This window comes from Cebidichthys violaceus, unplaced genomic scaffold (assembly GCF_023349555.1).
Source record: "Cebidichthys violaceus isolate CVI_PGR_0920_01 unplaced genomic scaffold, fCebVio1.0.p SCAF_32, whole genome shotgun sequence".
NCBI lineage: Eukaryota > Metazoa > Chordata > Actinopteri > Perciformes > Stichaeidae > Cebidichthys > Cebidichthys violaceus.
In genome coordinates this window covers 1593006-1612985 of record NW_027176506.1, presented here as the reverse complement: position 1 = coordinate 1612985, position 19980 = coordinate 1593006, and the positions used below count along the sequence as shown (strand labels likewise).

Sequence of the window (19980 nt, the reverse complement as noted above, 5' to 3'; positions counted from 1 at the left end):
TGCCCGGGTTTGCCGAGAGAAGTGGGTGTGGCTTTTTGGATGGGCCTAAAATGATTGCGTGTTCTCCTCACCGATATTTTCCCTTCTTTGTGGGAGAAATGTGTTCCGAAGATCCTTCCATTGTTAGCATGCTTAGATTTTCGTTTGGTTGCTGGGCTGTGTTTGCTTTCTCAGAAGCAGAAACAGCTTGCCAAGGGAAGCTAATGCTGACTCTGGGATTATGCCATCTGGGAACCGTCATCCAGAGTACTGTGTCTGGGAATGCCACCCCTGTCTCTGTGTCTTCCAACTCATACTTACCTGGCAGGGAAGATACCATGATCAAGAAGGTGGTTCACCCAGGGCGAGGCTCAACCATTGCACTCCGGTTGTGCTGACCACTGCGAATTCCCCAAATGTGGGAATCTCGACTGCATAATTTCTGGTAGTGGGGGACTGCGTTCGCGCTCTCCCCTGATTTTTTAAGTTGAAAAAAATATCACCCGGTTGGTAGACGGACATGGACCTCAACATGCTGCTATTCCGCTGGCCGATTCCTGTAGCCGAGTCCTGGGCGTTTGTGAAAAGGAAGAAAGATGTCCTTAACTAGACCATGGTGCTTGACCATGGAGGGCTTGGACAGGTGTGCCAAGCAGCAGCCACTGCTATGCCCCATTGAAAGAACTGCACCAGGACTGTGCTGCCAGCCTCAAATCACTGTATACATCAGCCCTGACTGCTGGGGGAAATTTCCAGCTCTGAATCAACAGTGAAATGAAGAAAAAATAACACAGCGAGATTTGTGCTTTTGAATGGAGGGAAGGAAATAGTACATTGGAGAATATTGCCCTCTTTAAGATGTGGGCAGGGGTGTGGCTTTGGATTTGGAACAGGGCACGTCAACTCAGGCTTACCATGAGCGTTTTGACTGGGACGACTAGGGTCTTCAGCTGCTCTCGACAAGAGTGCTGTACTTACTTTGGTTTCTCTTCATAATGCGCAAGTCTTTCGCCTTTTACTAAAGACTTCTGTGGAGAGGAACACCAATGAGTTAAAGCTATTTTGGCAGGCTTTGCCGTTTGGCTGAGCCTTGTACACTTGTGAAAAGAAAAACAGCTGTCCTTAATTAGACCAAGGTGCTTGACTATGGAGGGTTTGGACGGGTGTGCAAAGCAGCAGCCACTGCCATGACCCATTGAATGAACTGCACCACGACAAGGGAGAAATGTGTCAGGAGGTTGCCTCAGGAAGCAAACAGTTGGGGTTCATCGCTTCTCGGCCTTTTGGCTAAGATCAAGTGTAGTATCTGTTCTTATCAGTTTAATATCTGATATGTCCTCTATATGAGGATAATGTATTAAGCAGATTTTTAGCATTGGGAGATGAAAAAGGGGCTTGCTCCGTTCACTCCACACATTGACCCGGTATTGCAGCGTTGCCTGGAACGGTGCACTCTTTAAATGCCTTGTGGACAACCAAACACCAATCTAAATGGATCAGTCTGTTGATTGATTTGACTCTGAAATGAACGACGCGAGTCACAGTCGCTGTCTGTCTTCAAGGCCGGGACTTGTGGCAAACAAAGGCCCTGTTTACTCCTTACCGAGGCCCTTTGTGGAACAACACTGTGCTCCCAGCCTCAAATCACTGTATACATCAGCCCTGACTGCTTGGGGAAATTTCCAGCTCTGAATGCTAATTTCCGTCCTCCGAGTCAGATTGTGGGTGATGTCATTTTGTAGGCTCTATTTCGTTTGCAGATTGTCCAGAAAAGTGCAAGCGTAGCTGTGCAGCAGTGTCTGTTGTATGCTGTGAAGCTGTGTGTTGAGTAATGCAAATTGCCCAGGTTTGCCGAGAGAAGTGGGTGTGGCTTTTTGGATGGGCCTAAAATGATTGCGTGTTCTCCTCACCGATATTTTCCCTTCTTTGTGGGAGAAATGTGTTCCGAAGATCCTTCCATTGTTAGCATGCTTAGATTTTCGTTTGGTTGCTGGGCTGTGTTTGCTTTCTCAGAAGCAGAAACAGCTTGCCAAAGGAAGCTAATGCTGACTCTGGGATTATGCCATCTGGGAACCGTCATCCAGAGTACTGTGTCTGGGAATGCCACCCCTGTCTCTGTGTCTTCCAACTCATACTTACCTGGCAGGGAAGATACCATGATCAAGAAGGTGGTTCACCCAGGGCGAGGCTCAACCATTGCACTCCGGTTGTGCTGACCACTGCGAATTCCCCAAATGTGGGAATCTCGACTGCATAATTTCTGGTAGTGGGGGACTGCGTTCGCGCTCTCCCCTGATTTTTAAGTTGAAAAAAATATCACACGGTTGGTAGACGGACATGGACCTCAACATGCTGCTATTCGGCTTGCCGATTCCTGTAGCTGAGTCCTGGGCGTTTGTGAAAAGGAAGAAAGATGTCCCTAACTAGACCATGGTGCTTGACCATGGAGGGCTTGGACAGGTGTGCCAAGCAGCAGCCACTGCTATGCCCCATTGAAAGAACTGCACCAGGACTGTGCTCCCAGCCTCAAATCACTGTATACATCAGCCCTGACTGCTGGGGGAAATTTCCAGCTCTGAATCAACAGTGAAATGAAGAAAAAATAACACAGCGAGATTTGTGCTTTTGATTGGAGGGAAGGAAATAGTACATTGGAGAATATTGCCCTCTTTAAGATGTGGGCAGGGGTGTGGCTTTGGATTTGGAACAGGGCACGTCAACTCAGGCTTACCATGAGCGTTTTGACTGGGACGACTAGGGTCTTCAGCTGCTCTCGACAAGAGTGCTGTACTTACTTTGGTTTCTCTTCATAACGCACAAGTCTTTCGCCTTTTACTAAAGACTTCCGTGGAGAGGAACACCAATGAGTTAAACCTATTTTTGGCAGGCTTTGCCGTTTGGCTGAGCCTTGTACACTTGTGAAAAGAAAGACAGCTGTCCTTAACTAGACCAAGGTGCTTGACTATGGAGGGTTTGGACGGGTGTGCAAAGCAGCAGCCACTGCCATGACCCATTGAATGAACTGCACCACGACAAGGGAGAAATGTGTCAGGAGGTTGCCTCAGGAAGCAAACAGTTGGGGCTCATCGCTTCTCGGCCTTTTGGCTAAGATCAAGTGTAGTATCTGTTCTTATCAGTTTAATATCTGATATGTCCTCTATATGAGGATAATGTATTAAGCAGATTTTTAGCATTGGGAGATGAAAAAGGGGCTTGCTCCGTTCACTCCACGCATTGACACGGTATTGCAGCATTGCCTGGAACGGTGCACTCTTTAAATGCCTTGTGGACAACCAAACACCAATCTAAATGGATCAGTCTGTTGATTGATTTGACTCTGAAATGAATGACGCGAGTCACATTCGCTGTCTGTCTTCAAGGCCGGGACTTGTGGCAAACAAAGGCCCTGTTTACTCCTTACCGAGGCCCTTTGTGGAACAACACTGTGCTCCCAGCCTCAAATCACTGTATACATCAGCCCTGACTGCTTGAGGAAATTTCCAGCTCTGAATGCTAATTTCCGTCCTCCGAGTCAGATTGTGGGTGATGTCATTTTGTAGGCTCTATTTCGTTTGCAGATTGTCCAGAAAAGTGCAAGCGTAGCTGTGCAGCAGTGTCTGTTGTATGCTGTGAAGCTGTGTGTTGAGTAATGCAAATTGCCCGGGTTTGCCGAGAGAAGTGGGTGTGGCTTTTTGGATGGGCCTAAAATGATTGCGTGTTCTCCTCACCGATATTTTCCTTCTTTGTGGGAGAAATGTGTTCCGAAGATCCTTCCATTGTTAGCATGCTTAGATTTTCGTTTGGTTGCTGGGCTGTGTTTGCTTTCTCAGAAGCAGAAACAGCTTGCCAAGGGAAGCTAATGCTGACTCTGGGATTATGCCATCTGGGAACCTTCATCCAGAGTACTGTGTCTGGGAATGCCACCCCTGTCTCTGTGTCTTCCAACTCATACTTACCTGGCAGGGAAGATACCATGATCAAGAAGGTGGTTCACCCAGGGCGAGGCTCAACCATTGCACTCCGGTTGTGCTGACCACTGCGAATTCCCCAAATGTGGGAATCTCGACTGCATAATTTCTGGTAGTGGGGGACTGCGTTCGCGCTCTCCCCTGATTTTTAAGTTGAAAAAAATATCACACGGTTGGTAGACGGACATGGACCTCAACATGCTGCTATTCGGCTTGCCGATTCCTGTAGCCGAGTCCTGGGCGTTTGTGAAAAGGAAGAAAGATGTCCCTAACTAGACCATGGTGCTTGACCATGGAGGGCTTGGACAGGTGTGCCAAGCAGCAGCCACTGCTATGCCCCATTGAAAGAACTGCACCAGGACTGTGCTCCCAGCCTCAAATCACTGTATACATCAGCCCTGACTGCTGGGGGAAATTTCCAGCTCTGAATCAACAGTGAAATGAAGAAAAAATAACACAGCAAGATTTGTGCTTTTGATTGGAGGGAAGGAAATAGTACATTGGAGAATATTGCCCTCTTTAAGATGTGGGCAGGGGTGTGGCTTTGGATTTGGAACAGGGCACGTCAACTCAGGCTTACCATGAGCGTTTTGACTGGGACGACTAGGGTCTTCAGCTGCTCTCGACAAGAGTGCTGTACTTACTTTGGTTTCTCTTCGTAACGCACAAGTCTTTCGCCTTTTACTAAAGACTTCCGTGGAGAGGAACACCAATGAGTTAAACCTATTTTTGGCAGGCTTTGCCGTTTGGCTGAGCCTTGTACACTTGTGAAAAGAAAGACAGCTGTCCTTAACTAGACCAAGGTGCTTGACTATGGAGGGTTTGGACGGGTGTGCAAAGCAGCAGCCACTGCCATGACCCATTGAATGAACTGCACCACGACAAGGGAGAAATGTGTCAGGAGGTTGCCTCAGGAAGCAAACAGTTGGGGCTCATTGCTTCTCGGCCTTTTGGCTAAGATCAAGTGTAGTATCTGTTCTTATCAGTTTAATATCTGATATGTCCTCTATATGAGGATAATGTATTAAGCAGATTTTTAGCATTGGGAGATGAAAAAGGGGCTTGCTCCGTTCACTCCACGCATTGACCCGGTATTGCAGCATTGCCGGGAACGGTGCAGTCTTTAAATGCCTTGTGGACAACCAAACACCAATCTAAATGGGTCAGTCTGTTGATTGATTTGACTCTGAAATGAACGACGCGAGTCACAGTCGCTGTCTGTCTTCAAGGCCGGGACTTGTGGCAAACAAAGGCCCTGTTTACTCCTTACCGAGGCCCTTTGTGGAACAACACTGTGCTCCCAGCCTCAAATCACTGTATACATCAGCCCTGACTGCTTGGGGAAATTTCCAGCTCTGAATGCTAATTTCCGTCCTCCGAGTCAGATTGTGGGTGATGTCATTTTGTAGGCTCTATTTCGTTTGCAGATTGTCCAGAAAAGTGCAAGCGTAGCTGTGCAGCAGTGTCTGTTGTATGCTGTGAAGCTGTGTGTTGAGTAATGCAAATTGCCCGGGTTTGCCGAGAGAAGTGGGTGTGGCTTTTTGGATGGGCCTAAAATGATTGCGTGTTCTCCTCACCGATATTTTCCCTTCTTTGTGGGAGAAATGTGTTCCGAAGATCCTTCCATTGTTAGCATGCTTAGATTTTCGTTTGGTTGCTGGGCTGTGTTTGCTTTCTCAGAAGCAGAAACAGCTTGCCAAGGGAAGCTAATGCTGACTCTGGGATTATGCCATCTGGGAACCGTCATCCAGAGTACTGTGTCTGGGAATGCCACCCCTGTCTCTGTGTCTTCCAACTCATACTTACCTGGCAGGGAAGATACCATGATCAAGAAGGTGGTTCACCCAGGGCGAGGCTCAACCATTGCACTCCGGTTGTGCTGACCACTGCGAATTCCCCAAATGTGGGAATCTCAACTGCATAATTTCTGGTAGTGGGGGACTGCGTTCGCGCTCTCCCCTGATTTTTAAGTTGAAAAAAATATCACACGGTTGGTAGACGGACATGGACCTCAACATGCTGCTATTCCGCTTGCCGATTCCTGTAGCCGAATCCTGGGCGTTTGTGAAAAGGAAGAAAGATGTCCTTAACTAGACCATGGTGCTTGACCATGGAGGGCTTGGACAGGTGTGCCAAGCAGCAGCCACTGCTATGCCCCATTGAAATAACTGCACCAGGACTGTGCTCCCAGCCTCAAATCACTGTATACATCAGCCCTGATTGCTGGGGGAAATTTCCAGCTCTGAATCAACATTGAAATGAAGAAAAAATAACACAGTGAGATTTGTGCTTTTGATTGGAGGGAAGGAAATAGTACATTGGAGAATATTGCCCTCTTTAAGATGTGGGCAGGGGTGTGGCTTTGGATTTGGAACAGGGCACGTCAACTCAGGCTTACCATGAGCGTTTTGACTGGGACGACTAGGGTCTTCAGCTGCTCTCGACAAGAGTGCTGTACTTACTTTGGTTTCTCTTCATAACGCACAAGTCTTTCGCCTTTTACTAAAGACTTCCGTGGAGAGGAACACCAATGAGTTAAACCTATTTTTGGCAGGCTTTGCCATTTGGCTGAGCCTTGTACACTTGTGAAAAGAAAGACAGGTGTCCTTAACTAGACCAAGGTGCTTGACTATGGAGGGTTTGGACGGGTGTGCAAAGCAGCAGCCACTGCCATGACCCATTGAATGAACTGCACCACGACAAGGGAGAAATGTGTCAGGAGGTTGCCTCAGGAAGCAAACAGTTGGGGCTCATTGCTTCTCGGCCTTTTGGCTAAGATCAAGTGTAGTACCTGTTCTTATCAGTTTAATATCTGATATGTCCTCTATATGAGGATAATGTATTAAGCAGATTTTTAGCATTGGGAGATGAAAAAGGGGCTTGCTCCGTTCACTCCACGCATTGACCCGGTATTGCAGCATTGCCTGGAACGGTGCACTCTTTAAATGCCTTGTGGACAACCAAACACCAATCTAAATGTATCAGTCTGTTGATTGATTTGACTCTGAAATGAACGACGCGAGTCACAGTCGCTGTCTGTCTTCAAGGCCGGGACTTGTGGCAAACAAAGGCCCTGTTTACTCCTTACCGAGGCCCTTTGTGGAACAACACTGTGCTCCCAGCCTCAAATCACTGTATACATCAGCCCTGACTGCTTGGGGAAATTTCCAGCTCTGAATGCTAATTTCCGTCCTCCGAGTCAGATTGTGGGTGATGTCATTTTGTAGGCTCTATTTCGTTTGCAGATTGTCCAGAAAAGTGCAAGCGTAGCTGTGCAGCAGTGTCTGTTGTATGCTGTGAAGCTGTGTGTTGAGTAATGCAAATTGCCCGGGTTTGCCGAGAGAAGTGGGTGTGGCTTTTTGGATGGGCCTAAAATGATTGCGTGTTCTCCTCACCGATATTTTCCCTTCTTTGTGGGAGAAATGTGTTCCGAAGATCCTTCCATTGTTAGCATGCTTAGATTTTCGTTTGGTTGCTGGGCTGTGTTTGCTTTCTCAGAAGCAGAAACAGCTTGCCAAGGGAAGCTAATGCTGACTCTGGGATTATGCCATCTGGGAACCGTCATCCAGAGTACTGTGTCTGGGAATGCCACCCCTGTCTCTGTGTCTTCCAACTCATACTTACCTGGCAGGGAAGATACCATGATCAAGAAGGTGGTTCACCCAGGGCGAGGCTCAACCATTGCACTCCGGTTGTGCTGACCACTGCGAATTCCCCAAATGTGGGAATCTCGACTGCATAATTTCTGGTAGTGGGGGACTGCGTTCGCGCTCTCCCCTGATTTTTTAAGTTGAAAAAAATATCACCCGGTTGGTAGACGGACATGGACCTCAACATGCTGCTATTCCGCTTGCCGATTCCTGTAGCCGAGTCCTGGGCGTTTGTGAAAAGGAAGAAAGATGTCCTTAACTAGACCATGGTGCTTGACCATGGAGGGCTTGGACAGGTGTGCCAAGCAGCAGCCACTGCTATGCCCCATTGAAAGAACTGCACCAGGACTGTGCTGCCAGCCTCAAATCACTGTATACATCAGCCCTGACTGCTGGGGGAAATTTCCAGCTCTGAATCAACAGTGAAATGAAGAAAAAATAACACAGCGAGATTTGTGCTTTTGATTGGAGGGAAGGAAATAGTACATTGGAGAATATTGCCCTCTTTAAGATGTGGGCAGGGGTGTGGCTTTGGATTTGGAACAGGGCACGTCAACTCAGGCTTACCATGAGCGTTTTGACTGGGACGACTAGGGTCTTCAGCTGCTCTCGACAAGAGTGCTGTACTTACTTTGGTTTCTCTTCATAATGCACAAGTCTTTCGCCTTTTACTAAAGACTTCCGTGGAGAGGAACACCAATGAGTTAAAGCTATTTTGGCAGGCTTTGCCGTTTGGCTGAGCCTTGTACACTTGTGAAAAGAAAAACAGCTGTCCTTAACTAGACCGAGGTGCTTGACTATGGAGGGTTTGGACGGGTGTGCAAAGCAGCAGCCACTGCCATGACCCATTGAATGAACTGCACCACGACAAGGGAGAAATGTGTCAGGAGGTTGCCTCAGGAAGCAAACAGTTGGGGCTCATCACTTCTCGGCCTTTTGGCTAAGATCAAGTGTAGTATCTGTTCTTATCAGTTTAATATCTGATATGTCCTCTATATGAGGATAATGTATTAAGCAGATTTTTAGCATTGGGAGATGAAAAAGGGGCTTGCTCCGTTCACTCCACGCATTGACCCGGTATTGCAGCATTGCCGGGAACGGTGCAGTCTTTAAATGCCTTGTGGACAACCAAACACCAATCTAAATGTATCAGTCTGTTGATTGATTTGACTCTGAAATGAACGACGCGAGTCACAGTCGCTGTCTGTCTTCAAGGCCGGGACTTGTGGCAAACAAAGGCCCTGTTTACTCCTTACCGAGGCCCTTTGTGGAACAACACTGTGCTCCCAGCCTCAAATCACTGTATACATCAGCCCTGACTGCTTGGGGAAATTTCCAGCTCTGAATGCTAATTTCCGTCCTCCGAGTCAGATTGTGGGTGATGTCATTTTGTAGGCTCTATTTCGTTTGCAGATTGTCCAGAAAAGTGCAAGCGTAGCTGTGCAGCAGTGTCTGTTGTATGCTGTGAAGCTGTGTGTTGAGTAATGCAAATTGCCCGGGTTTGCCGAGAGAAGTGGGTGTGGCTTTTTGGATGGGCCTAAAATGATTGCGTGTTCTCCTCACCGATATTTTCCCTTCTTTGTGGGAGAAATGTGTTCCGAAGATCCTTCCATTGTTAGCATGCTTAGATTTTCGTTTGGTTGCTGGGCTGTGTTTGCTTTCTCAGAAGCAGAAACAGCTTGCCAAGGGAAGCTAATGCTGACTCTGGGATTATGCCATCTGGGAACCGTCATCCAGAGTACTGTGTCTGGGAATGCCACCCCTGTCTCTGTGTCTTCCAACTCATACTTACCTGGCAGGGAAGATACCATGATCAAGAAGGTGGTTCACCCAGGGCGAGGCTCAACCATTGCACTCCGGTTGTGCTGACCACTGCGAATTCCCCAAATGTGGGAATCTCAACTGCATAATTTCTGGTAGTGGGGGACTGCGTTCGCGCTCTCCCCTGATTTTTAAGTTGAAAAAAATATCACACGGTTGGTAGACGGACATGGACCTCAACATGCTGCTATTCCGCTTGCCGATTCCTGTAGCCGAATCCTGGGCGTTTGTGAAAAGGAAGAAAGATGTCCTTAACTAGACCATGGTGCTTGACCATGGAGGGCTTGGACAGGTGTGCCAAGCAGCAGCCACTGCTATGCCCCATTGAAAGAACTGCACCAGGACTGTGCTGCCAGCCTCAAATCACTGTATACATCAGCCCTGATTGCTGGGGGAAATTTCCAGCTCTGAATCAACATTGAAATGAAGAAAAAATAACACAGTGAGATTTGTGCTTTTGATTGGAGGGAAGGAAATAGTACATTGGAGAATATTGCCCTCTTTAAGATGTGGGCAGGGGTGTGGCTTTGGATTTGGAACAGGGCACGTCAACTCAGGCTTACCATGAGCGTTTTGACTGGGACGACTAGGGTCTTCAGCTGCTCTCGACAAGAGTGCTGTACTTACTTTGGTTTCTCTTCATAACGCACAAGTCTTTCGCCTTTTACTAAAGACTTCCGTGGAGAGGAACACCAATGAGTTAAACCTATTTTTGGCAGGCTTTGCCATTTGGCTGAGCCTTGTACACTTGTGAAAAGAAAGACAGGTGTCCTTAACTAGACCAAGGTGCTTGACTATGGAGGGTTTGGACGGGTGTGCAAAGCAGCAGCCACTGCCATGACCCATTGAATGAACTGCACCACGACAAGGGAGAAATGTGTCAGGAGGTTGCCTCAGGAAGCAAACAGTTGGGGCTCATTGCTTCTCGGCCTTTTGGCTAAGATCAAGTGTAGTATCTGTTCTTATCAGTTTAATATCTGATATGTCCTCTATATGAGGATAATGTATTAAGCAGATTTTTAGCATTGGGAGATGAAAAAGGGGCTTGCTCCGTTCACTCCACGCATTGACCCGGTATTGCAGCATTGCCTGGAACGGTGCACTCTTTAAATGCCTTGTGGACAACCAAACACCAATCTAAATGGATCAGTCTGTTGATTGATTTGACTCTGAAATGAACGACGCGAGTCACAGTCGCTGTCTGTCTTCAAGGCCGGGACTTGTGGCAAACAAAGGCCCTGTTTACTCCTTACCGAGGCCCTTTGTGGAACAACACTGTGCTCCCAGCCTCAAATCACTGTATACATCAGCCCTGACTGCTTGGGGAAATTTCCAGCTCTGAATGCTAATTTCCGTCCTCCGAGTCAGATTGTGGGTGATGTCATTTTGTAGGCTCTATTTCGTTTGCAGATTGTCCAGAAAAGTGCAAGCGTAGCTGTGCAGCAGTGTCTGTTGTATGCTGTGAAGCTGTGTGTTGAGTAATGCAAATTGCCCGGGTTTGCCGAGAGAAGTGGGTGTGGCTTTTTGGATGGGCCTAAAATGATTGCGTGTTCTCCTCACCGATATTTTCCCTTCTTTGTGGGAGAAATGTGTTCCGAAGATCCTTCCATTGTTAGCATGCTTAGATTTTCGTTTGGTTGCTGGGCTGTGTTTGCTTTCTCAGAAGCAGAAACAGCTTGCCAAGGGAAGCTAATGCTGACTCTGGGATTATGCCATCTGGGAACCGTCATCCAGAGTACTGTGTCTGGGAATGCCACCCCTGTCTCTGTGTCTTCCAACTCATACTTACCTGGCAGGGAAGATACCATGATCAAGAAGGTGGTTCACCCAGGGCGAGGCTCAACCATTGCACTCCGGTTGTGCTGACCACTGCGAATTCCCCAAATGTGGGAATCTCGACTGCATAATTTCTGGTAGTGGGGGACTGCGTTCGCGCTCTCCCCTGATTTTTTAAGTTGAAAAAAATATCACCCGGTTGGTAGACGGACATGGACCTCAACATGCTGCTATTCCGCTTGCCGATTCCTGTAGCCGAGTCCTGGGCGTTTGTGAAAAGGAAGAAAGATGTCCTTAACTAGACCATGGTGCTTGACCATGGAGGGCTTGGACAGGTGTGCCAAGCAGCAGCCACTGCTATGCACCATTGAAAGAACTGCACCAGGACTGTGCTGCCAGCCTCAAATCACTGTATACATCAGCCCTGACTGCTGGGGGAAATTTCCAGCTCTGAATCAACAGTGAAATGAAGAAAAAATAACACAGCGAGATTTGTGCTTTTGAATGGAGGGAAGGAAATAGTACATTGGAGAATATTGCCCTCTTTAAGATGTGGGCAGGGGTGTGGCTTTGGATTTGGAACAGGGCACGTCAACTCAGGCTTACCATGAGCGTTTTGACTGGGACGACTAGGGTCTTCAGCTGCTCTCGACAAGAGTGCTGTACTTACTTTGGTTTCTCTTCATAATGCGCAAGTCTTTCGCCTTTTACTAAAGACTTCTGTGGAGAGGAACACCAATGAGTTAAAGCTATTTTGGCAGGCTTTGCCGTTTGGCTGAGCCTTGTACACTTGTGAAAAGAAAAACAGCTGTCCTTAATTAGACCAAGGTGCTTGACTATGGAGGGTTTGGACGGGTGTGCAAAGCAGCAGCCACTGCCATGACCCATTGAATGAACTGCACCACGACAAGGGAGAAATGTGTCAGGAGGTTGCCTCAGGAAGCAAACAGTTGGGGTTCATCGCTTCTCGGCCTTTTGGCTAAGATCAAGTGTAGTATCTGTTCTTATCAGTTTAATATCTGATATGTCCTCTATATGAGGATAATGTATTAAGCAGATTTTTAGCATTGGGAGATGAAAAAGGGGCTTGCTCCGTTCACTCCACACATTGACCCGGTATTGCAGCGTTGCCTGGAACGGTGCACTCTTTAAATGCCTTGTGGACAACCAAACACCAATCTAAATGGATCAGTCTGTTGATTGATTTGACTCTGAAATGAACGACGCGAGTCACAGTCGCTGTCTGTCTTCAAGGCCGGGACTTGTGGCAAACAAAGGCCCTGTTTACTCCTTACCGAGGCCCTTTGTGGAACAACACTGTGCTCCCAGCCTCAAATCACTGTATACATCAGCCCTGACTGCTTGGGGAAATTTCCAGCTCTGAATGCTAATTTCCGTCCTCCGAGTCAGATTGTGGGTGATGTCATTTTGTAGGCTCTATTTCGTTTGCAGATTGTCCAGAAAAGTGCAAGCGTAGCTGTGCAGCAGTGTCTGTTGTATGCTGTGAAGCTGTGTGTTGAGTAATGCAAATTGCCCGGGTTTGCCGAGAGAAGTGGGTGTGGCTTTTTGGATGGGCCTAAAATGATTGCGTGTTCTCCTCACCGATATTTTCCTTCTTTGTGGGAGAAATGTGTTCCGAAGATCCTTCCATTGTTAGCATGCTTAGATTTTCGTTTGGTTGCTGGGCTGTGTTTGCTTTCTCAGAAGCAGAAACAGCTTGCCAAGGGAAGCTAATGCTGACTCTGGGATTATGCCATCTGGGAACCTTCATCCAGAGTACTGTGTCTGGGAATGCCACCCCTGTCTCTGTGTCTTCCAACTCATACTTACCTGGCAGGGAAGATACCATGATCAAGAAGGTGGTTCACCCAGGGCGAGGCTCAACCATTGCACTCCGGTTGTGCTGACCACTGCGAATTCCCCAAATGTGGGAATCTCGACTGCATAATTTCTGGTAGTGGGGGACTGCGTTCGCGCTCTCCCCTGATTTTTAAGTTGAAAAAAATATCACACGGTTGGTAGACGGACATGGACCTCAACATGCTGCTATTCGGCTTGCCGATTCCTGTAGCCGAGTCCTGGGCGTTTGTGAAAAGGAAGAAAGATGTCCCTAACTAGACCATGGTGCTTGACCATGGAGGGCTTGGACAGGTGTGCCAAGCAGCAGCCACTGCTATGCCCCATTGAAAGAACTGCACCAGGACTGTGCTCCCAGCCTCAAATCACTGTATACATCAGCCCTGACTGCTGGGGGAAATTTCCAGCTCTGAATCAACAGTGAAATGAAGAAAAAATAACACAGCAAGATTTGTGCTTTTGATTGGAGGGAAGGAAATAGTACATTGGAGAATATTGCCCTCTTTAAGATGTGGGCAGGGGTGTGGCTTTGGATTTGGAACAGGGCACGTCAACTCAGGCTTACCATGAGCGTTTTGACTGGGACGACTAGGGTCTTCAGCTGCTCTCGACAAGAGTGCTGTACTTACTTTGGTTTCTCTTCGTAACGCACAAGTCTTTCGCCTTTTACTAAAGACTTCCGTGGAGAGGAACACCAATGAGTTAAACCTATTTTTGGCAGGCTTTGCCGTTTGGCTGAGCCTTGTACACTTGTGAAAAGAAAGACAGCTGTCCTTAACTAGACCAAGGTGCTTGACTATGGAGGGTTTGGACGGGTGTGCAAAGCAGCAGCCACTGCCATGACCCATTGAATGAACTGCACCACGACAAGGGAGAAATGTGTCAGGAGGTTGCCTCAGGAAGCAAACAGTTGGGGCTCATTGCTTCTCGGCCTTTTGGCTAAGATCAAGTGTAGTATCTGTTCTTATCAGTTTAATATCTGATATGTCCTCTATATGAGGATAATGTATTAAGCAGATTTTTAGCATTGGGAGATGAAAAAGGGGCTTGCTCCGTTCACTCCACGCATTGACCCGGTATTGCAGCATTGCCGGGAACGGTGCAGTCTTTAAATGCCTTGTGGACAACCAAACACCAATCTAAATGGGTCAGTCTGTTGATTGATTTGACTCTGAAATGAACGACGCGAGTCACAGTCGCTGTCTGTCTTCAAGGCCGGGACTTGTGGCAAACAAAGGCCCTGTTTACTCCTTACCGAGGCCCTTTGTGGAACAACACTGTGCTCCCAGCCTCAAATCACTGTATACATCAGCCCTGACTGCTTGGGGAAATTTCCAGCTCTGAATGCTAATTTCCGTCCTCCGAGTCAGATTGTGGGTGATGTCATTTTGTAGGCTCTATTTCGTTTGCAGATTGTCCAGAAAAGTGCAAGCGTAGCTGTGCAGCAGTGTCTGTTGTATGCTGTGAAGCTGTGTGTTGAGTAATGCAAATTGCCCGGGTTTGCCGAGAGAAGTGGGTGTGGCTTTTTGGATGGGCCTAAAATGATTGCGTGTTCTCCTCACCGATATTTTCCCTTCTTTGTGGGAGAAATGTGTTCCGAAGATCCTTCCATTGTTAGCATGCTTAGATTTTCGTTTGGTTGCTGGGCTGTGTTTGCTTTCTCAGAAGCAGAAACAGCTTGTCAAGGGAAGCTAATGCTGACTCTGGGATTATGCCATCTGGGAACCGTCATCCAGAGTACTGTGTCTGGGAATGCCACCCCTGTCTCTGTGTCTTCCAACTCATACTTACCTGGCAGGGAAGATACCGTGATCAAGAAGGTGGTTCACCCAGGGTGAGGCTCAACCATTGCACTCCGGTTGTGCTGACCACTGCGAATTCCCCAAATGTGGGAGTCTCAGCTGCATAATTTCTGGTAGTGGGGGACTGTGTTCGCGCTCTCCCCTGATTTTTAAGTTGAAAAAAATATCACACGGTTGGTAGACGGACATGGACCTCAACATGCTGCTATTCGGCTTGCCGATTCCTGTAGCCGAGTCCTGGGCGTTTGTGAAAAGGAAGAAAGATGTCCTTAACTAGACCATGGTGCTTGACCATGGAGGGCTTGGACAGGTGTGCCAAGCAGCAGCCACTGCTATACTCCATTGAAAGAACTGCACCAGGCCTGTGCTGCCAGCCTCAAATCACTGTATACATCAGCCCTGACTGCTGGGGGAAATTTCCAGCTCTGAATCAACAGTGAAATGAAGAAAAAATAACACAGCGAGATTTGTGCTTTTGAATGGAGGGAAGGAAATAGTACATTGGAGAATATTGCCCTCTTTAAGATGTGGGCAGGGGTGTGGCTTTGGATTTGGAACAGGGCACGTCAACTCAGGCTTACCATGAGCGTTTTGACTGGGAGGACTAGGGTCTTCAGCTGCTCTCGACAAGAGTGCTGTACTTACTTTGGTTTCTCTTCATGACGCACAACTCTTTCGCCTTTTACTAAAGACTTCCGTGGAGAGGAACACCAATGAGTTAAACCTATTTTGGCAGGCTTTGCCGTTTGGCTGAGCCTTGTACACTTGTGAAAAGAAAAACAGCTGTCCTTAACTAGACCAAGGTGCTTGACTATGGAGGGTTTGGACGGGTGTGCAAAGCAGCAGCCACTGCCATGACCCATTGAATGAACTGCACCACGACAAGGGAGAAATGTGTCAGGAGGTTGCCTCAGGAAGCAAACAGTTGGGGCTCATCGCTTCTCGGCCTTTTGGCTAAGATCAAGTGTAGTATCTGTTCTTATCAGTTTAATATCTGATATGTCCTCTATATGAGGATAATGTATTAAGCAGATTTTTAGCATTGGGAGATGAAAAAGGGGCTTGCTCCGTTCACTCCACACATTGACCCGGTATTGCAGCATTGCCTGGAACGGTGCACTCTTTAAATGCCTTGTGGACAACCAAACACCAATCTAAATGGATCAGTCTGTTGATTGATTTGACTCTGAAATGAACGACGCGAGTCACAGTCGCTGTCTGTCTTCAAGGCCGGGACTTGTGGCAAACAAAGGCCCTGTTTACTCCTTACCGAGGCCCTTTGTGGAACAACACTGTGCTCCCAGCCTCAAATCACTGTATACATCAGCCCTGACTGCTTGGGGAAATTTCCAGCTCTGAATGCTAATTTCCGTCCTCCGAGTCAGATTGTGGGTGATGTCATTTTGTAGGCTCTATTTCGTTTGCAGATTGTCCAGAAAAGTGCAAGCGTAGCTGTGCAGCAGTGTCTGTTGTATGCTGTGAAGCTGTGTGTTGAGTAATGCAAATTGCCCGGGTTTGCCGAGAGAAGTGGGTGTGGCTTTTTGGATGGACCTAAAATGATTGCGTGTTCTCCTCACCGATATTTTCCCTTCTTTGTGGGAGAAATGTGTTCCGAAGATCCTTCCATTGTTAGCATGCTTAGATTTTCGTTTGGTTGCTGGGCTGTGTTTGCTTTCTCAGAAGCAGAAACAGCTTGCCAAGGGAAGCTAATGCTGACTCTGGGATTATGCCATCTGGGAACCGTCATCCAGAGTACTGTGTCTGGGAATGCCACCCCTGTCTCTGTGTCTTCCAACTTATACTTACCTGGCAGGGAAGATACCATGATCAAGAAGGTGGTTCACCCAGGGCGAGGCTCAACCATTGCACTCCGGTTGTGCTGACCACTGCGAATTCCCCAAATGTGGGAATCTCGACTGCATAATTTCTGGTAGTGGGGGACTGCGTTCGCGCTCTCCCCTGATTTTTAAGTTGAAAAAAATATCACCCGGTTGGTAGACGGACATGGACCTCAACATGCTGCTATTCCGCTTGCCGATTCCTGTAGCCGAGTCCTGGGCGTTTGTGAAAAGGAAGAAAGATGTCCTTAACTAGACCATGGTGCTTGACCATGGAGGGCTTGGACAGGTGTGCCAAGCAGCAGCCACTGCTATGCCCCATTGAAAGAACTGCACCAGGACTGTGCTCCCAGCCTCAAATCACTGTATACATCAGCCCTGATTGCTGGGGGAAATTTCCAGCTCTGAATCAACAGTGAAATGAAGAAAAAATAACACAGCGAGATTTGTGCTTTTGAATGGAGGGAAGGAAATAGTACATTGGAGAATATTGCCCTCTTTAAGATGTGGGCAGGGGTGTGGCTTTGGATTTGGAACAGGGCACGTCAACTCAGGCTTACCATGAGCGTTTTGACTGGGACGACTAGGGTCTTCAGCTGCTCTCGACAAGAGTGCTGTACTTACTTTGGTTTCTCTTCGTAACGCACAAGTCTTTCGCCTTTTACTAAAGACTTCCGTGGAGAGGAACACCAATGAGTTAAACCTATTTTTGGCAGGCTTTGCCGTTTGGCTGAGCCTTGTACACTTGTGAAAAGAAAGACAGCTGTCCTTAACTAGACCAAGGTGCTTGACTATGGAGGGTTTGGACGGGTGTGCAAAGCAGCAGCCACTGCCATGACCCATTGAATGAACTGCACCACGACAAGGGAGAAATGTGTCAGGAGGTTGCCTCAGGAAGCAAACAGTTGGGGCTCATCGCTTCTCGGCCTTTTGGCTAAGATCAAGTGTAGTATCTGTTCTTATCAGTTTAATATCTGATATGTCCTCTATATGAGGATAATGTATTAAGCAGATTTTTAGCATTGGGAGATGAAAAAGGGGCTTGCTCCGTTCACTCCACACATTGACCCGGTATTGCAGCATTGCCTGGAACGGTGCACTCTTTAAATGCCTTGTGGACAACCAAACACCAATCTAAATGGATCAGTCTGTTGATTGATTTGACTCTGAAATGAACGACGCGAGTCACAGTCGCTGTCTGTCTTCAAGGCCGGGACTTGTGGCAAACAAAGGCCCTGTTTACTCCTTACCGAGGCCCTTTGTGGAACAACACTGTGCTCCCAGCCTCAAATCACTGTATACATCAGCCCTGACTGCTTGGGGAAATTTCCAGCTCTGAATGCTAATTTCCGTCCTCCGAGTCAGATTGTGGGTGATGTCATTTTGTAGGCTCTATTTCGTTTGCAGATTGTCCAGAAAAGTGCAAGCGTAGCTGTGCAGCAGTGTCTGTTGTATGCTGTGAAGCTGTGTGTTGAGTAATGCAAATTGCCCGGGTTTGCCGAGAGAAGTGGGTGTGGCTTTTTGGATGGACCTAAAATGATTGCGTGTTCTCCTCACCGATATTTTCCCTTCTTTGTGGGAGAAATGTGTTCCGAAGATCCTTCCATTGTTAGCATGCTTAGATTTTCGTTTGGTTGCTGGGCTGTGTTTGCTTTCTCAGAAGCAGAAACAGCTTGCCAAGGGAAGCTAATGCTGACTCTGGGATTATGCCATCTGGGAACCGTCATCCAGAGTACTGTGTCTGGGAATGCCACCCCTGTCTCTGTGTCTTCCAACTTATACTTACCTGGCAGGGAAGATACCATGATCAAGAAGGTGGTTCACCCAGGGCGAGGCTCAACCATTGCACTCCGGTTGTGCTGACCACTGTGAATTCCCCAAATGTGGGAATCTCGACTGCATAATTTCTGGTAGTGGGGGACTGCGTTCGCGCTCTCCCCTGATTTTTAAGTTGAAAAAAATATCACCCGGTTGGTAGACGGACATGGACCTCAACATGCTGCTATTCCGCTTGCCGATTCCTGTAGCCGAGTCCTGGGCGTTTGTGAAAAGGAAGAAAGATGTCCTTAACTAGACCATGGTGCTTGACCATGGAGGGCTTGGACAGGTGTGCCAAGCAGCAGCCACTGCTATGCCCCATTGAAAGAACTGCACCAGGACTGTGCTCCCAGCCTCAAATCACTGTATACATCAGCCCTGATTGCTGGGGGAAATTTCCAGCTCTGAATCAACAGTGAAATGAAGAAAAAATAACACAGCGAGATTTGTGCTTTTGAATGGAGGGAAGGAAATAGTACATTGGAGAATATTGCCCTCTTTAAGATGTGGGCAGGGGTGTGGCTTTGGATTTGGAACAGGGCACGTCAACTCAGGCTTACCATGAGCGTTTTGACTGGGACGACTAGGGTCTTCAGCTGCTCTCGACAAGAGTGCTGTACTTACTTTGGTTTCTCTTCGTAACGCACAAGTCTTTCGCCTTTTACTAAAGACTTCCGTGGAGAGGAACACCAATGAGTTAAACCTATTTTTGGCAGGCTTTGCCGTTTGGCTGAGCCTTGTACACTTGTGAAAAGAAAGACAGCTGTCCTTAACTAGACCAAGGTGCTTGACTATGGAGGGTTTGGACGGGTGTGCAAAGCAGCAGCCACTGCCATGACCCATTGAATGAACTGCACCACGACAAGGGAGAAATGTGTCAGGAGGTTGCCTCAGGAAGCAAACAGTTGGGGCTCATCGCTTCTCGGCCTTTTGGCTAAGATCAAGTGTAGTATCTGTTCTTATCAGTTTAATATCTGATATGTCCTCTATATGAGGATAATGTATTAAGCAGATTTTTAGCATTGGGAGATGAAAAAGGGGCTTGCTCCGTTCACTCCACGCATTGACCCGGTATTGCAGCATTGCCGGGAACGGTGCACTCTTTAAATGCCTTGTGGACAACCAAACACCAATCTAAATGGATCAGTCTGTTGATTGATTTGACTCTGAAATGAACGACGCGAGTCACAGTCGCTGTCTGTCTTCAAGGCCGGGACTTGTGGCAAACAAAGGCCCTGTTTACTCCCTTCCGAGGCCCTTTGTGGAACAACACTGTGCTCCCAGCCTCAAATCACTGTATACATCAGCCCTGACTGCTTGAGGAAATTTCCAGCTCTGAATGCTAATTTCCGTCCTCCGAGTCAGATTGTGGGTGATGTCATTTTGTAGGCTCTATTTCGTTTGCAGATTGTCCAGAAAAGTGCAAGCGTAGCTGTGCAGCAGTGTCTGTTGTATGCTGTGAAGCTGTGTG

The 19980-nt window shown here is 47.7% G+C and overlaps 33 non-coding genes across 33 annotated transcripts; all 33 read left to right on the top strand.

The window, feature by feature from the left end:
* Positions 1-292: 292 nt before the first annotated feature.
* LOC137882676 (U1 spliceosomal RNA) lies at positions 293-456 on the top strand. The gene has a single exon (XR_011104103.1). It is a non-coding gene; the product is annotated as a U1 spliceosomal RNA (small nuclear RNA).
* Positions 457-953: 497 nt separating this feature from the next.
* LOC137882653 (U5 spliceosomal RNA) lies at positions 954-1068 on the top strand. The gene has a single exon (XR_011104082.1). It is a non-coding gene; the product is annotated as a U5 spliceosomal RNA (small nuclear RNA).
* Positions 1069-1246: 178 nt separating this feature from the next.
* On the top strand, positions 1247-1437 carry LOC137883037 (U2 spliceosomal RNA). The gene has a single exon (XR_011104449.1). It is a non-coding gene; the product is annotated as a U2 spliceosomal RNA (small nuclear RNA).
* Positions 1438-2110: 673 nt separating this feature from the next.
* LOC137882664 (U1 spliceosomal RNA) lies at positions 2111-2274 on the top strand. Its single transcript, XR_011104092.1, has one exon. It is a non-coding gene; the product is annotated as a U1 spliceosomal RNA (small nuclear RNA).
* A 496-nt stretch (positions 2275-2770) lies between these two features.
* On the top strand, positions 2771-2885 carry LOC137883086 (U5 spliceosomal RNA). Its single transcript, XR_011104484.1, has one exon. It is a non-coding gene; the product is annotated as a U5 spliceosomal RNA (small nuclear RNA).
* Positions 2886-3064: 179 nt separating this feature from the next.
* On the top strand, positions 3065-3255 carry LOC137883031 (U2 spliceosomal RNA). The gene has a single exon (XR_011104443.1). It is a non-coding gene; the product is annotated as a U2 spliceosomal RNA (small nuclear RNA).
* A 672-nt stretch (positions 3256-3927) lies between these two features.
* Positions 3928-4091, top strand: LOC137882582 (U1 spliceosomal RNA). Its single transcript, XR_011104015.1, has one exon. It is a non-coding gene; the product is annotated as a U1 spliceosomal RNA (small nuclear RNA).
* A 496-nt stretch (positions 4092-4587) lies between these two features.
* LOC137882524 (U5 spliceosomal RNA) lies at positions 4588-4702 on the top strand. The gene has a single exon (XR_011103962.1). It is a non-coding gene; the product is annotated as a U5 spliceosomal RNA (small nuclear RNA).
* Positions 4703-4881: 179 nt separating this feature from the next.
* LOC137882892 (U2 spliceosomal RNA) lies at positions 4882-5072 on the top strand. Its single transcript, XR_011104311.1, has one exon. It is a non-coding gene; the product is annotated as a U2 spliceosomal RNA (small nuclear RNA).
* A 673-nt stretch (positions 5073-5745) lies between these two features.
* On the top strand, positions 5746-5909 carry LOC137882697 (U1 spliceosomal RNA). Its single transcript, XR_011104123.1, has one exon. It is a non-coding gene; the product is annotated as a U1 spliceosomal RNA (small nuclear RNA).
* A 496-nt stretch (positions 5910-6405) lies between these two features.
* Positions 6406-6520, top strand: LOC137883067 (U5 spliceosomal RNA). The gene has a single exon (XR_011104466.1). It is a non-coding gene; the product is annotated as a U5 spliceosomal RNA (small nuclear RNA).
* A 179-nt stretch (positions 6521-6699) lies between these two features.
* On the top strand, positions 6700-6890 carry LOC137883027 (U2 spliceosomal RNA). The gene has a single exon (XR_011104439.1). It is a non-coding gene; the product is annotated as a U2 spliceosomal RNA (small nuclear RNA).
* Positions 6891-7563: 673 nt separating this feature from the next.
* Positions 7564-7727, top strand: LOC137883110 (U1 spliceosomal RNA). Its single transcript, XR_011104506.1, has one exon. It is a non-coding gene; the product is annotated as a U1 spliceosomal RNA (small nuclear RNA).
* A 497-nt stretch (positions 7728-8224) lies between these two features.
* On the top strand, positions 8225-8339 carry LOC137882592 (U5 spliceosomal RNA). The gene has a single exon (XR_011104024.1). It is a non-coding gene; the product is annotated as a U5 spliceosomal RNA (small nuclear RNA).
* A 178-nt stretch (positions 8340-8517) lies between these two features.
* Positions 8518-8708, top strand: LOC137882894 (U2 spliceosomal RNA). Its single transcript, XR_011104313.1, has one exon. It is a non-coding gene; the product is annotated as a U2 spliceosomal RNA (small nuclear RNA).
* A 673-nt stretch (positions 8709-9381) lies between these two features.
* On the top strand, positions 9382-9545 carry LOC137882696 (U1 spliceosomal RNA). Its single transcript, XR_011104122.1, has one exon. It is a non-coding gene; the product is annotated as a U1 spliceosomal RNA (small nuclear RNA).
* Positions 9546-10041: 496 nt separating this feature from the next.
* Positions 10042-10156, top strand: LOC137883066 (U5 spliceosomal RNA). Its single transcript, XR_011104465.1, has one exon. It is a non-coding gene; the product is annotated as a U5 spliceosomal RNA (small nuclear RNA).
* A 179-nt stretch (positions 10157-10335) lies between these two features.
* Positions 10336-10526, top strand: LOC137882971 (U2 spliceosomal RNA). Its single transcript, XR_011104386.1, has one exon. It is a non-coding gene; the product is annotated as a U2 spliceosomal RNA (small nuclear RNA).
* A 673-nt stretch (positions 10527-11199) lies between these two features.
* On the top strand, positions 11200-11363 carry LOC137882992 (U1 spliceosomal RNA). The gene has a single exon (XR_011104406.1). It is a non-coding gene; the product is annotated as a U1 spliceosomal RNA (small nuclear RNA).
* Positions 11364-11860: 497 nt separating this feature from the next.
* On the top strand, positions 11861-11975 carry LOC137882652 (U5 spliceosomal RNA). Its single transcript, XR_011104081.1, has one exon. It is a non-coding gene; the product is annotated as a U5 spliceosomal RNA (small nuclear RNA).
* A 178-nt stretch (positions 11976-12153) lies between these two features.
* On the top strand, positions 12154-12344 carry LOC137883036 (U2 spliceosomal RNA). Its single transcript, XR_011104448.1, has one exon. It is a non-coding gene; the product is annotated as a U2 spliceosomal RNA (small nuclear RNA).
* A 672-nt stretch (positions 12345-13016) lies between these two features.
* On the top strand, positions 13017-13180 carry LOC137882876 (U1 spliceosomal RNA). Its single transcript, XR_011104295.1, has one exon. It is a non-coding gene; the product is annotated as a U1 spliceosomal RNA (small nuclear RNA).
* Positions 13181-13676: 496 nt separating this feature from the next.
* On the top strand, positions 13677-13791 carry LOC137882523 (U5 spliceosomal RNA). Its single transcript, XR_011103961.1, has one exon. It is a non-coding gene; the product is annotated as a U5 spliceosomal RNA (small nuclear RNA).
* Positions 13792-13970: 179 nt separating this feature from the next.
* On the top strand, positions 13971-14161 carry LOC137882891 (U2 spliceosomal RNA). The gene has a single exon (XR_011104310.1). It is a non-coding gene; the product is annotated as a U2 spliceosomal RNA (small nuclear RNA).
* Positions 14162-14834: 673 nt separating this feature from the next.
* On the top strand, positions 14835-14998 carry LOC137882790 (U1 spliceosomal RNA). Its single transcript, XR_011104213.1, has one exon. It is a non-coding gene; the product is annotated as a U1 spliceosomal RNA (small nuclear RNA).
* Positions 14999-15494: 496 nt separating this feature from the next.
* LOC137882641 (U5 spliceosomal RNA) lies at positions 15495-15609 on the top strand. The gene has a single exon (XR_011104071.1). It is a non-coding gene; the product is annotated as a U5 spliceosomal RNA (small nuclear RNA).
* A 178-nt stretch (positions 15610-15787) lies between these two features.
* LOC137883020 (U2 spliceosomal RNA) lies at positions 15788-15978 on the top strand. The gene has a single exon (XR_011104432.1). It is a non-coding gene; the product is annotated as a U2 spliceosomal RNA (small nuclear RNA).
* A 673-nt stretch (positions 15979-16651) lies between these two features.
* On the top strand, positions 16652-16815 carry LOC137882762 (U1 spliceosomal RNA). Its single transcript, XR_011104186.1, has one exon. It is a non-coding gene; the product is annotated as a U1 spliceosomal RNA (small nuclear RNA).
* Positions 16816-17311: 496 nt separating this feature from the next.
* LOC137883169 (U5 spliceosomal RNA) lies at positions 17312-17426 on the top strand. The gene has a single exon (XR_011104560.1). It is a non-coding gene; the product is annotated as a U5 spliceosomal RNA (small nuclear RNA).
* A 179-nt stretch (positions 17427-17605) lies between these two features.
* LOC137883019 (U2 spliceosomal RNA) lies at positions 17606-17796 on the top strand. The gene has a single exon (XR_011104431.1). It is a non-coding gene; the product is annotated as a U2 spliceosomal RNA (small nuclear RNA).
* A 673-nt stretch (positions 17797-18469) lies between these two features.
* Positions 18470-18633, top strand: LOC137882665 (U1 spliceosomal RNA). The gene has a single exon (XR_011104093.1). It is a non-coding gene; the product is annotated as a U1 spliceosomal RNA (small nuclear RNA).
* A 496-nt stretch (positions 18634-19129) lies between these two features.
* On the top strand, positions 19130-19244 carry LOC137883168 (U5 spliceosomal RNA). Its single transcript, XR_011104559.1, has one exon. It is a non-coding gene; the product is annotated as a U5 spliceosomal RNA (small nuclear RNA).
* Positions 19245-19423: 179 nt separating this feature from the next.
* LOC137882837 (U2 spliceosomal RNA) lies at positions 19424-19614 on the top strand. The gene has a single exon (XR_011104257.1). It is a non-coding gene; the product is annotated as a U2 spliceosomal RNA (small nuclear RNA).
* Positions 19615-19980: the final 366 nt, after the last annotated feature.